This window comes from Bufo gargarizans, chromosome 4, assembly GCF_014858855.1.
Source record: "Bufo gargarizans isolate SCDJY-AF-19 chromosome 4, ASM1485885v1, whole genome shotgun sequence".
Taxonomy (NCBI): Eukaryota; Metazoa; Chordata; class Amphibia; order Anura; family Bufonidae; genus Bufo; species Bufo gargarizans.
In genome coordinates, this window is record NC_058083.1 from 535947383 (window position 1) to 535961126 (window position 13744).

Here is a 13744-nt window from a genome sequence, read left to right on the forward strand (position 1 = left end):
CATTACTAGAAATGGGAACCATAGATGACACGTTGGATTTCACCACCAGTCTGGCTAGATTAGAAACTCACCTCTGCTATACAACACAATAATTCTCGCATATAAAGTCAGAGACCTCAGTTCCATGCAGTATCCTATGTTTCTCATTAGAAACAATCAGCACACTGCTGTTGATGGATTTGATATTTTTACTACATGTCTTTGTTTCATATCACTGAGTGCATTAGGTTAGGATTAGAGCAGCTACTCCAATAACTTTGTGCCTACAAGCCCTTTACGTCACCTCTCGGTCTCTGTTGGTATTTAATTGTTGGAAACAGTCAGCAAGCTGCTGTTGATGGAGCTTATATCGATACTACTGTATTTATTTAAGTTTATTTTGTATATCTGACTATATTAGTTTAAGGTTAGAAGAACCTTACTCTCATGGCTTCCCAGCTGTGTGTCTTCAAGCCCTTTATATGGAATGCATTTAAATCTTAGAAACAGTTAGCAAGCTGCTGTTGATGGAGCTTATATTGTTACTACTGTATTTATTTACATTTATTTTGTATATCTGACTATATTAGTTTAAGGTTAGAAGAACCTTACTCTCATGGCTTTCCAGCTGTGCGTCTACAAGCTCTTTATATGAAATGCACTTAAATCTTAGAAACCGTTAGCAAGCTGCTGTTGACGTTCTGCCATTTGACTTTATTTCATTTCACTGAGTGCATTAGGTTAGGATTAAAACCCTGTTCTCCTAGATTCCCAGCTACACCAGCACCATTGTGTCTACACGGTCTTTGTGTGGAATGTGAGGTCTTGATCGTTGGGGGTCTATCATTTTTAGAAACAGTCAGTAATCAGCTTTTTATAGATCTGATATTTTTTACGATTTGTCTTTATTCTACATCACTGAGTGCGTTCATTTAGGAGAGCCAGAGCCTCATGTATTTCCAGCAAGTACCTACAATTCCTTCATGTGGAATATCTTGATCTCTGGTAACACTTAATTCTGAGGAGCAGTCAGCAAGCTACTGTTCATGGATCTGCAGTTGGTTAAATGTAGAACCCTAACCACCCAGCTCCCCTGGTAATCCTTCACCTATGTGTCTACAAGCCCTTTATGTAAAGTGTCAGCTCTTGATCTCTGGAGGTATTTCATTCTTAGAAATAGTGTGCAAACTGCTGTTGACGGAGCTGATGTTGTAACTATTTGTCTTTACTTCGAATCACTGAGCGCACTAGCTTAGTTTTAGAACCTTACTCTCACAGCTTCCCATCTAATTCTTCACAGATGTGTCTACCAGCCCTTGATGTGGAACTTCAGCTCTTGGAGGCACTTAATTCTTTCCTTACTTCTCTACAAGTAACTTCTGCATTATCCTTCAACTTAATTGAACTCGGAGCTAATGAGCAGAAGTGCAATGTTTGATATTCTTGCACCGGGCCTATGTGGGTTTGCAGCAGACAGGAACATTTTCAGGTCCCCTGTGACTCCTTGGCTCCTACTTTAAGACGTGGCGGGGTGAGGCATCCTCTTCATGCTCCGCCATCTACTGATGAATGCAAACTGCTGGGTCACGTCAGGTTGACGATCGCTGTGGGCGAAGCATTGACGCTGCAGGTTTCTTCCACATAATTGCACATAGACTTTTTGGTCTGATACTTTGTAACAGCTTAAAAAAAAACTAAGTTGTTGTGTCGAAAAATAGCAACTTTTCTACGGGAGAAGAAAGCAGTAACGGCACAAGTACGAATGCGGCCAGATATCGACCTACAGACTTATGTCGTGTACTTTAGGTATCTTATATATCACGGATACAAATGTATCTGACATATTACAGATCAGATACATTCCAGAGCTTCTTTATTCCAGCAGTGTCCTCCCATAGCGCCCCCTGCTGCGCAATATGAAGTAACAGCGCTGGATGTTTAATGCAGGAGGAAAGTTTCACAAAGAATCATAAAATGCATGGATTAAAAGTTTCTCAAACTTTGAAGTTTAAGGCTGTGAAAGTCTAAATCTGTGTGACACCCCCTGCTATGCATTCATTTCAGTGACACCAGCTTTTTAGTTAGGACAAAACCTACGATCAGTGACTCCAGCGTAGCATCTGATGGAGCCTGCATATGCATATCAGACTATTGCTTGGCCGTCCCTCATGCTTTACACTGTAACTGCTCTCTTAGAATATAGCCAATGGTAGGTACTTTGCACACATGTTGACCATCCCTGCACTTTCCTCTTTAAAGCTAGATAGAGGAGGGACTATTTTACTTCTTGCCTCAGGTAGAAAAAGGCGAGAAGTTCCTCTGACTACCACTAGATGGAGATGTCTAATATTTAACTTATATACACTTAAAGGGGCTCTTCACTTTGCACAATGTCAGGTTGTTTAAAGGGTCCCTTGACAATAGGGTGTCCTCCTGCTCAGAGTCCCGATGATCAGCTGTAATCTGTGGATAAACCTATTAATAAGTGTTTAATTTCCCTGCAGCTCCCCCACTGGAAAAATGAAGAATTACGCAGCATCCATTCAAGTCCATACAGTGCCCATTCAAGTGGGTTGTTTGTGTAATACAGGACAGGTTCTCCGGAGTGAATGACACTCTTTATAACCGCACTCGACCCGGACCAAGAGATGAGGATCCTGAACATAAGACTCACCCTTATCAACCCAATATTATCTAATATGGTACATTATGGAGGTGTTATTTTTAAACTAGACATCCCTTTTAATTAAATATACTTTCTTTGTGATTTACGTTGTATCTGGACATTTGTTTCTTGTGACAGCACTCCGTGAGGTCAGGGGTGGAATTACATGTAACATGGAAATACATAGACGCGTTTCAGCATATCCAGCTTTCATCAGCATCTGTCCGTGTATTTATTGGATATAATATGAAATAATAAAACCTTGAAGTTCGCTATGTAGTAACTGCAGCAGAGCTCGTTGTGTCTGTGCAGTAGAGCTGAGGATGACATTGGTCACCACTCTGTAATGTATTGTAGAATGGCCATAGGATACAATCTGCTGCTCATATGTGTACATGACACACGTGTATCATTTTGCATTCAGAGTGTCCCATGTGTCTGATCAGAAGTTCTAGAAATACACGGCAGTTCTGAGGGCACAATCAGTGCGTTCCCGTGAGGTCAACCGCGCAGCACACAATCAGAGTCAGACATTTCCTGGGGAGATTGATTTTAGATCAGGTTTTATTAATTGATTATTTCTATTGATATTTTACTTAAATTACAGACTAATTGACTGACTGTAAGACTGCAGGCGACCGGTCACATAGTAATAGAGGGAGCAAGAGGAGCCGGAAGTTCTAGAACAACCTCCTCCTACCTAATGTGTATAATAGCTGTACCCACATTCAGACAGACTGCAGTGTAAAGTATAGGGGGAATGCAATGACTGTCCTGATCTGGATTTATATTGTGTATTGTACTCCAGAGCTGCACTCACTATTCTGCTGGTGGAGTCACTGTGTACATACATTACTTATCCTGTACTGATCCTGAGTTACATCCTGTATTATACTCCAGAGCTGCACTCACTATTCTGCTGGGGGAGTCACTGTGTACATACATTACATTACTTATCCTGTACTGATCCTGAGTTACATCCTGTATTATGCTCCAGAGCTGTGCTCACTATTCTGCTGGTGGAGTCACTGTGTACATACATTACTTATCCTGTACTGATCCTGAGTTACATCCTGTATTATACTCCAGAGCTGCACTCACTATTCTGCTGGTGCAATCACTGTGTACATACATTACTTATCCTGTACTGATCCTGAGTTACATCCTGTATTATACTCCAGAGCTGCACTCACTATTCTGCTGGTGCAATCACTGTGTACATACATTACTTATCCTGTACTGATCCTGAGTTACATCCTAAAATATACTCCAGAGCTGCACTCACTATTCTGCTGGTGCAGTCACTGTGTACATACATTACATTACTTATTCTGTACTGATCCTGAGTTATATCCTGTAATATACTCCAGAGCTGCACTCACTATTCTGCTGTTGCAGTCACTGTTTACATACATTACATTACTTATCCTGTACTGATCCTGAGTTGTATCCTGTAATATACTCCAGAGCTGCACTCACTATTCTGCTGGTGCAGTCACTGTGTACATACATTACTTATCCTGTACTGACCCTGAGTTACATCCTGTATTATACTCCAGAGCTGCACTCACTATTCTGCTGGTGGAGTCACTGTGTACATACATTACTTATCCTGTACTGATCCTGAGTTACATCCTGTATTATACTCCAGAGCGGCACTCACTATTCTGCTGGTGCAGTCACTGTGTACATACATTACTTATCCCATACTGATCCTGAGTCACATCCTGTATTATACTCCAGAGCTGCACTCACTATTCTGCTGGTGCAGTCACTGTGTACATACATTACTTATTCTGTACTGATCCTGAGTTACATCCTGTATTATACTCCAGAGCTGCACTCTGTATTCTGCTGGTGCAGTCACTGTGTACATACATTACTTATCCTGTACTGACCCTGAGTTACATCCTGTATTATACTCCAGAGCTGCACTCACTATTCTGCTGGTGGAGTCACTGTGTACATACATTACTTATCCTGTACTGATCCTGAGTTACATCCTGTATTATACTCCAGAGCTGCACTCACTATTCTGCTGGTGCAGTCACTGTGTACATACATTACATTACTTATCCTGTACTGATCCTGAGTTACATCCTGTATTATGCTCCAGAGCTGTGCTCACTATTCTGCTGGTGGAGTCACTGTGTACATACATTACTTATCCTGTACTGATCCTGAGTTACATCCTGTATTATACTCCAGAGCTGCACTCACTATTCTGCTGGTGCAATCACTGTGTACATACATTACTTATCCTGTACTGATCCTGAGTTACATCCTGTATTATACTCCAGAGCTGCACTCACTATTCTGCTGGTGCAATCACTGTGTACATACATTACTTATCCTGTACTGATCCTGAGTTACATCCTAAAATATACTCCAGAGCTGCACTCACTATTCTGCTGGTGCAGTCACTGTGTACATACATTACATTACTTATTCTGTACTGATCCTGAGTTATATCCTGTAATATACTCCAGAGCTGCACTCACTATTCTGCTGTTGCAGTCACTGTTTACATACATTACATTACTTATCCTGTACTGATCCTGAGTTGTATCCTGTAATATACTCCAGAGCTGCACTCACTATTCTGCTGGTGCAGTCACTGTGTACATACATTACTTATCCTGTACTGACCCTGAGTTACATCCTGTATTATACTCCAGAGCTGCACTCACTATTCTGCTGGTGGAGTCACTGTGTACATACATTACTTATCCTGTACTGATCCTGAGTTACATCCTGTATTATACTCCAGAGCGGCACTCACTATTCTGCTGGTGCAGTCACTGTGTACATACATTACTTATCCCATACTGATCCTGAGTCACATCCTGTATTATACTCCAGAGCTGCACTCACTATTCTGCTGGTGCAGTCACTGTGTACATACATTACTTATTCTGTACTGATCCTGAGTTACATCCTGTATTATACTCCAGAGCTGCACTCTGTATTCTGCTGGTGCAGTCACTGTGTACATACATTACTTATCCTGTACTGATCCTGAGTTACATCCTGTATTATACTCCAGAGCTGCACTCACTATTCTGCTGGGGGAGTCACTGTGTACATACATTACTTATCCTGTACTGATCCTGAGTTACATCCTGTATTATACTCCAGAGCTGCACTCACTATTCTGCTGGTGCAGTCACTGTGTACATACATTACTTATCCTGTACTGATCCTGAGTTACATCCTGTATTATACTCCAGAGCTGCACTCACTATTCTGCTGGTGCAGTCACTGTGTACATACATTACTTATCCTGTACTGATCCTGAGTTATATCCTGTATTATACTCCAGAGCTGCACTCACTATTCTGCTGGTGCAGTCACTGTGTACATACATTACTTATCCTGTACTGATCCTGAGTTACATCCGGTATTATACTCCAGAGCTGCACTCACTATTCTGCTGGTGCAGTCACTGTGTACATACATTACTTATCCTGTACTGATCCTGAGTCACATCCTGTATTATACTCCAGAGCTGCACTCACTATTCTGCTGTTGCAGTCACTGTTTACATACATTACATTACTTATCCTGTACTGATCCTGAGTTACATCCTGTATTATACCCCAGAGCTGCACTCACTATTCTGCTGGTGCAGTCACTGTGTACATACATTACTTATCCTGTACTGATCCTGAGTTACATCCTGTATTATACTCCAGAGCTGCACTCACTATTCTGCTGGTGCAATCACTGTGTACATACATTACTTATCCTGTACTGATCCTGAGTTACATCCTGTATTATACTCCAGAGCTGCACTCACTATTCTGCTGGTGCAGTCACTGTGTACATACATTACTTATCCTGTACTGACCCTGAGTTCCATCCTGTATTATACTCCAGAGCTGCACTCACTATTCTGCTGGTGGAGTCACTGTGTACATACATTACTTATCCTGTACTGATCCTGAGTTACATCCTGTATTATACTCCAGAGCGGCACTCACTATTCTGCTGGTGCAGTCACTGTGTACATACATTACTTATCCCGTACTGATCCTGAGTCACATCCTGTATTATACTCCAGAGCTGCACTCACTATTCTGCTGGTGCAGTCACTGTGTACATACATTACTTATTCTGTACTGACCCTGAGTTACATCCTGTATTATACTCCAGAGCTGCACTCACTATTCTGCTGGTGGAGTCACTGTGTACATACATTACTTATCCTGTACTGATCCTGAGTTACATCCTGTATTATACTCCAGAGCTGCACTCACTATTCTGCTGGTGCAGTCACTGTGTACATACATTACATATCCTGTACTGATCCTGAGTTACATCCTGTATTATACTCCAGAGCTGCACTCACTATTCTGCTCTGTCTTCTTTTAGCACAGCAGAGAATCCCAGCTCCATTATTATTCCGTACATGCTGGTAGCACACCGTATTCTGCAGCACTTTACCCTCCTCAATTGGGGCTTACAACGTAAATTCCCTATTTTTATTTAATCATGTATTTTCCTCACTTCTATAGCGCTGTGCAGACATTATCCTCACTCCGTCCCCAATGGGGCTCACAGTATAAGTTCCCTATCAGGATGTTTGGGAGGAGACCCATGCACACATGAGGAGAACATCTAAACCCCTTGCAGATGGCGACCTTCACTGGAGTCTAGCACTGTGCTCTGCTACATCACCTTAAAAGAGTTTTCCGAGATTTTTATACTGATGACCTATGCTGTGGTCATCAGTAACTGATTGGCGGGGAGTCCCACATCCAGGACCCCAGCCCATCATCTGTTTGAGACGGCAGCGCCTCCTCCGTGCTCACCAAGTACAGCGCCAAATATTGTAGATGGTCCGTGCTTGGTTACCCGCTCACCTCCATTCACTTCCCGAACGTGTTGTCACTGGCCTAGGAAAAGTTGAGAGAAACTGCTGATCGATGGGGGTCCCAGGTGTCGGACCCCCATCGATCAGATACCGATGACCTACTGGATCTTGAGGATAGGTCCTCTGTATTTCAGAAAACCTCTTTCATCATAGTATAACTGTAGTCCATTGCTCCCCCTCTCAGGTATTAGCATGGTATGGTCCACATTTTATATATAAATGTAGCAAACAACAATGGACATCGAACAACGCAAATCAATTTTGCTACAAACGTAGCAAACATTTTGTGCGTTCACTGTTAAGTTGATGTTTGCTACTTCTGTATATTGTGATGCATTAAGGGGTTCTCCAGGCTTTTACTATTGATGACCTATCCTCAGGATAGGTCATCAATATCAGATCGGCATGGTTGGGTGCTTCAAAATCATGACCCTGGGTCGGGGGTTTCAAAAATATTTGAAACATGTGAGCAAAAAGAAATATAATTCACTCACTAGAAACCTACCTCAGTCCTCGACCACCAGTGACTAGGACATTGACTAATCCGGATCGAGACCGTAGCAAGATGACTTTTTATGGGAGATCAAAGATAAATATAATAAAAAAATAAATTCATATATAATTCATTGGGGATTTGCTACTTAAGCAGTTCTCTATGGAAGTAGACGTGAGGGCGTCCGCGTCGCTTTAAGGTTCTCAGATGCTGCAGGTGAATACTCCAGGCTTCGCCGGATGAATATTTCATGGGGCTGTATTTACTTTTCCTTGTCACCCAGAAATGCATTTACTTGTACAAATAGCGCCGATTATTCCTTCCCGCCTCTCGCACCGGAGTTGGGTCTGGCCGTCTCCAGGGGAGTTTTAACCCGCAATATATGAATTTCCAACCTTTTAATAATTTAATCCAATTTCCTCTCATAGATTTCTAAACCTCCGCCGGTATTTTCTTCATAAAGGCTCCAAGGGGCATCTCGTTTAAAAAAAAAAAAAAATAAAAAAAAAAATACTTTGCTCTTGGCCAAGAAAGCGTTGAATATTCAATTCATCGTAAACCTGGGAAGATCTGATACGTGCCGCAAATTGAAATTTAAAGTAGAAAAGTTCAAAAATGTATTTTAAAGTAATGCCATTTTCATAACATTTCATGATTTTGAACTAAATTGTTCCCAATAAAATTCCGTCTTCTGCAATATAAAAGCCGTATCCGAAAAGCGTCTTTTCTTTCAGCCCTGTTTTCTGTGACGCCGCATGATTTATACAAATAATGCATATGGCAATGAAAGATTCACGGCGTACAAAGCTCCGGCTTATGAATAAGCCAACGCTATAATTTAAATTGGATGCTTAAAATTCTTGGAAGCTTTTGCGGTGTCAGAAAATTTGTTGGGATTCAGAGGAGTTTCCGCACAGAAGCTTTCGGCGAGCGCTCAGTGGTTTGAAATATATTTACATGATTGTTAAACTTTCACAAAGACGACAACAATTAAAACGCCTTTTTCTCTCATTTTCTTTTTCTTTTCTTTTTTTTAATCTTAAATTTTTTATTTATTTTTCGGTAGACAAGAATTCGTAAAGCTTGACATCTGTGTGCCGAGCGCTTGAAATGTGAAAGCAGAGGGATGGAAGTAACACGGTGCGCACTGCCTCCGGTGAAATGAGGATTTTTTATTTTCTGGTCAGATAGAACTCTGCTGAAATGGTCAAAATTATTCCGCTCTGTGGAAGGTGGATTTAGCTCGGTTATGATTTTTATACAATCTCAGATTCATTGAGTAAAATTATAATTTATCTAATGTTTACATCATTGTTAGATGGATCCGGTGATGTGTAACACAAAACTAAAACAATAAATCTAAGTGAAATTGAGATAGATAGATAGATAGATAGATAGATAGATAGATAGGAGATAGATAGATAGATAGATATGAGATAGATAGATAGGAGATAGATAGATAGATAGATAGATATGGGATAGATAGATAGATAGATAGGAGATAGATAGATAGATAGATAGATAGATAGGAGATAGATAGATAGATAGATAGGAGATAGATAGATATGGGATAGATAGATAGATAGATAGATAGATAGATAGATATGGGATAGATAGATAGATAGATAGATAGATAGATAGATAGATAGATAGAAACTCCCCAATCCAAAAGACAGACAGATCCTGAGCCGGTACAGACTGAGCGCCCACAGCCTGCTCATTGAATCCGGGCGTCATCGACAGAGGTACATGCCCAGGGAGAGCAGACTGTGCCAGCAGTGCGACCAGGAGGCCGTGGAGGATGAGGCTCATTTCCTGCTGCGGTGCCCCAAATACTCAGCAGTGAGAGAGACTCCCTTCAGGAGACTGTCTGATCTCTGCCCAGACTTCACCTCCATGGAGGAGGAAGAGAGACTCTCCATACTGCTGGGTAAGAGGAGAACACAACGGCCATAGCAGCACAATATATTACTGCCTGCCATGGACTGAGAGGAGCCTGATATACTATGGACTCCTATACCCCCACCCTGGACCTGTCCCCACCCCCAACCCTACCCTATTATTTACCACTTGCTTTGGCAATGCTAAAATGTATTTAGTCCTGCCAATAAAGCTGATTTGATTTGATTTGATTCGATAGATAGATAGATATGAGATAGATAGATAGATAGATAGATAGAAGATACAGTATATATATATATTATATATATATATATATATATAGATAGATAATAGGTATGATATAGATAGCTAGATACGAGATAAATAGATATGAGAGAGATAGATAGATAATAGATAGATAGATAGGAGATAGATAGGAGATAGATAGAGATAGATAGATAGGAGATAGATAGATAGATAGGATAGATAGATAGATAGATAGATATAGATAGATAGGAGATAGATAGATAGATAGATAGATAGATAGATAGGAGATAGATAGATAGATAGGATATTAGCGTCTGGAAAAACGACATAAGAACATCCCAGAAGCTGACAGTATACCAGAGCCTGCAGAGGGAGTACAAACTGGCCCCATATCTGGAGAAACTCCCCAATCCAAAAGACCGACAGATCCTGAGCCGGTACAGACTGAGCGCCCACAGCCTGCTCATTGAATCCGGGCGTCATCGACAGAGGTACATGCCCAGGGAGAGCAGACTGTGCCAGCAGTGCGACCAGGAGGACCGTGGAGGATGAGGCTCATTTCCTGCTGCGGTGCCCCAAATACTCAGCAGTGAGAGAGACTCACTTCAGGAGACTGTCTGATCTCTGCCCAGACTTCACCTCCATGGAGGAGGAAGAGAGACTCCCCATACTGCTGGGGGAAGAGGAGAACACAGCGGCCATAGCAGCACAATATATTACTGCCTGCCATAGGACTGAGAGGAGCCTGATATACCATGGACTCCTTATACCCCACCCTGGACCTGTGTCCCCACCCCCAACACTACCCAATTATTTACCACTTGCTTTGGCAATGCTAAAATGTATTTAGTCCTGACAATAAAGCTGATTTGATTTGATTTGATTTGATTATGATAGGAGATAGATAGATAGAAGATAGATAGATAGATAGATAGGATATAGATAGATAGATAGGATATAGATAGATAGTAGATACCAGACAGAGAGTAGATAGATAATAGATAGGAGATAGATAGATAATAGATAGGAGATAGATAGATAATAGATAGGAGATAGATAGATAGATAATAGATAGGAGATAGATAGATAGGAGATAGATAGGAGATAGATAGATAGATAGATAGATAGATAGATAGATAGATAGATGGATGATAGATAATAGATAGAAGATAGATAATAGATAGGAGATAGATAGATAGATACATACATAGATAGGTATCAGTGAGAGTATTAATGGTGCTGCTGCGGTGAATGTACTTGGGCACACAAATCATCAAGATTTGCAATTGTAAGCCATGGTAGCACGTTAAGGCCACACAGGCTGCTCACAGTAACACAAGCAGCATGCCGCTTTGCATTGTCCTGTTGAAAAAACGCTCTTCGGACACTTTGAAGAAATGGCCGTACCACTGGTTCCCTGACACAATCAATGTAAGGTCAAGCTGTTAGTGCAGCAAAAAAGTCCAAAATGGATCCAGCGAGTAAAATCAATGATTCTTTAATTTTTCATATTTTTTTTTTATAAACAAGTAATCCTCCTGTATAAAATCAACGCGTTTCAACCATAAGACAGGTCTCTTCATGGATTTATAGAATAAAGTACTAAAGTCAAGCTGTTAGTACCTGAACTGAAGACTAGAGGGGTCCGGCTACCGTACATTACGCCACCGCACACCATAATCCTAGGAGTAGGACTGGTGTGATGTTCCCTTGTGAAGGCGTTGTCCACGTGGTCTCCAGACAAATCTGGAGATAAAAGAGTCTGAGACAAAAGCAGGACTCATCGCTGAAGAGAATAGACCTCCATTCCAGCCTCCATTGCTGTCTTGCTGCGACCATGATGGCCTTTGAGAGCAGTGGTGTGAGGTCAATGAACACCTGTAGCCGGACGTCTGGCTCATAGCCCAATGTTGTGCAGATGCCTTCTGAGGGTTTGTGTAGACTCTGTTTGCCTAGGCTTCGGATGTGACAATTTCACTTGCAGTACAGAACGATTCACTAGGCGCCATTCTTCTAATCAGACGTCTATACAGAGGTTCTCCTCTATGCACCTCTTGCTGTCTTTCCAGTTCATCCTTGTTCTCGTAACTACAAGGACACACAACGTTGACCAGTGCTGACATCTCGGCCTAGGTGCGAAGTGATCTGCCGGAGTGATAAACCAAGGCCTCTCAGTTCAAGGATTCTGTCTATCTCAGTTTGTGTGATAACTGGCACAAACAGGAGGCATCGCACAACAATCATCCCACACAACATTTTTGAGGTTCCATGTGACTAAAAAGCTTTGCTTTCAATCAGGCTTCTATGTTCCTCCCACATGCCACAGATTGGAGCTAGGTGCTTGAAAATTCTATTATCTGCAGAACGTGGCAACACCTGCTACTTCCTCAATTTGTATAACCTTACAGCTTCTCCTTTGTGGTGCTGGAATTTCAATATTGAGGAGTGTAAATAGATAGAAAGTAGCTATTAGATGGATAGAAACCATAGATAGACAGATAGGAGGGTGGCATCTCCCGCCTATCAGCTGTATTAAGAGAAGGCACGCAGCAGACATAGCAGCAGCAAGCAGGAAGATAGAAGGGAGACTGCACGCGCGCAATGCACATGCCTTCCCTTCATACAGCTGATTGGCGGGGGAACCCCGGCGATCCCTGAGGATAGGTAATCAATATTAAAAGCCCGGAGTAATCCCTTTAAAGTACACTGCTTCTGTATATTTAACATAAGGTTCAAGTTAACATCTGCTAGATCTGTACAGAAAGTGACTATTACTTCTCCACCTGTCCGTGATTTATAGATTTGTCATGTGACCAGGGGGTAACACAACGCAAGGACTCCCTTTCACTAATTGCCTCCATGATGGATTCACCTTCAGAAGGTCTGGGGCGCGTTGCTGCAGTGTATTTAACGGCTAATGGTAATGTTGTATATTACAATTAATTTCTACCAGAAATTAGCGATCGCCTCCTTCAGCGCCCGTCTTGTAATCTGCAGTGGAGAGGTCATTAGTGGCGTTATTAATATGACTGATCTGGCAATTTTTTCGCGGGTGGCCTTTAGAGCCTGAATTACATTGCTGTGTAAATGATCTTCCCGACATGAGACAATTTTCCTGCATTGTCATCAGGGACGCCGGCGCTGCGCTCACTTATCATGTCAGCAGCACCCAAAGCCTGCTCAAGGCGAGAGACTCTTAAAGTGCAAATTCCTCCTGAGCGATGGAAAAAGTCTCAGAGACAAGATAACGAGCTGAGCCTTCTTCTGTCCCAGGTTGAAAATGCCAATATATAAGCCCGCTTAGACCTATAGTCATCTGTTGTGAGGAGTCAGACATCATCCATGGTTGGAGGGCATACGGCCAGTGTTTTCTGCATAGCAGGGGGCAGATAAAAAGATGTACGAAACGAGGCGTCACGCTAAATGTCTTCTGAGAGTTTAATCCACCTGTGGTCATAGTCATGACTAGGCTTCCCATCACTCGGGGCAAAGAACCAGCTTGTAGCCTTTAGCCTGTATCAAAATGCGTTGCTCAAAGCCAAAGGTTCCATCATCATCCTCAGTGGGAGAATCTATAGCCCGT

The 13744-nt window shown here is 41.9% G+C and overlaps 1 protein-coding gene across 4 annotated transcripts in view; it reads right to left on the bottom strand.

The window, feature by feature from the left end:
* Nucleotides 1-13744, bottom strand: part of LRFN2 (leucine rich repeat and fibronectin type III domain containing 2) — a 536726-nt gene that overhangs the window by 14372 nt on the left and 508610 nt on the right. The window lies entirely within an intron of this gene.